This window comes from Propithecus coquereli, unplaced genomic scaffold (genome assembly GCF_000956105.1).
Source record: "Propithecus coquereli isolate 6110/MARCELLA unplaced genomic scaffold, Pcoq_1.0 Scaffold57, whole genome shotgun sequence".
NCBI lineage: Eukaryota > Metazoa > Chordata > Mammalia > Primates > Indriidae > Propithecus > Propithecus coquereli.
The window spans coordinates 3,281,737-3,283,316 of record NW_012151618.1 but is presented as its reverse complement, the minus strand read 5'-3'; the positions used below and the strand labels follow the sequence as shown (position 1 = coordinate 3,283,316).

General features: G+C 33.0%; 1 protein-coding gene across 1 annotated transcript in view; it reads right to left on the bottom strand.

Annotated features, from left to right (window-relative positions):
• Positions 1-1,580, bottom strand: part of UNC13C (unc-13 homolog C (C. elegans)) — a 656,589-nt gene that overhangs the window by 319,517 nt on the left and 335,492 nt on the right. The window lies entirely within an intron of this gene.

Below are 1,580 nucleotides of genomic sequence, written 5' to 3'. Positions count from 1 at the left end.
TTGCCTAATGTAAGGCATCCCTTGACAAACTGTTAAAAATACAATTCCTAGGACTCTTTACTGGAGATTCTATTTTGTTGTCTGAAGTAGCCAAGAACCTGTGTTTTACTGAGCTCCCAGGTGATTCTTTGTAGTGGGGAAGTTCAGGAAATAGTAGAGTTAAACAATGGTAAGAAAATGTTTGTTTCCATTTTCTTATGTTTACTGGACTTTTCATGAATGTGGAGTACTTTGATTTACTAAAATGTCCCACATGAATCCACAACTATATTTTAAAACTAATAGATTCAAAACTCATTGATTTCTCAGGGAACTACACAGTCACAATAAAATACTACATGTTCCCAAACAGTGTTGAAATGCAAAGAAGCACATTGTAGAAGAATTCATTTTTTACTGTTATCATTTGCGAATAAAGAACACTTCTAGAGTAGGAAAACATTAAAACAAAAATCATATGATGCAATATTGATTATACTTCTTGACTCTATTATGGTGGTTTTATGGCTACAACATTGCACAATTTCAGGTGTCATCATTCACATTTTTGCATTTGGCCACATGAGGCAGAAAGAGTCAACAATAAATCTAACTCAGTTCTGTACTTGTTAGACGCTATATTCACACCCACTGAAAAGTTTTGTAAAGATTAGGGAGTTGATTCCACATATATCACAAATACAGCATATTTTGCTCCAGAAATTTATACTTACTATTTTTTATTTGAGGTAGAGATGTTGGAACCTCAATACAGAGATTCAGACCATGCAAGTTTCCTTCAGTCTGTCACTTCATCCATCTATCATCCACATCTATCTACCTGTTTCTGTTTATCACCATTCTACAATTCCATCTCCTTATGAACCTTCATAGGACTCTATACTTAGTTTGGTGTTTGCCTATTTCTCCAGTCTTACAACGCATTTATTATTGTTTTAGCTGTTCATTTAAAATTTACATGAATAGTATTGTGCTATATAAAACATTCTGTTTCTTCCTTTTTTTCACTTAGCACTATATTTTTAATTTCTGTTCATGTTACTATGTAAACATCTAACCCATTTTTCTAAGTGCTCCACAGTCAGCATTCCATACCATGAATCCATTACATTTTACTTATCTATTTTCCTATGAAGGATAGCAGGATTGCCTCCAACTATTAAGCTTCACAAACAATGCTATAATGTATATCCTAGCAAACATTCCCTTAGGAAACTTTGTGAGAATTTCTCTAAGATATATACCCAGGAGCAGGACTGTTGGCTCCTGGGTTACTTGCCAAGAAAAATTGCCTAAGAGTTTCAGTATCTCCATGTCAACATGAAAATATGCATTACTCAGTTTACTAATTTTTGCCAACCTAATGGATGTAAAATAATAGCTCAATGATGCTTTAATTTTATTTATTTAATGAGTAACAAGTTTGAGAATCTTCTCATAAGCTTATTAACATTTTGAGTAATCTCTTTTTTAAATTGCCTATTCATATCACGTCTATTTTTAAAAGTAGAATTTCTGTCTTTTTTCTGGTTGATGTGCTAGAGTTCCTTAACCCATTGTCAGCTGTGACACGGCAAAAA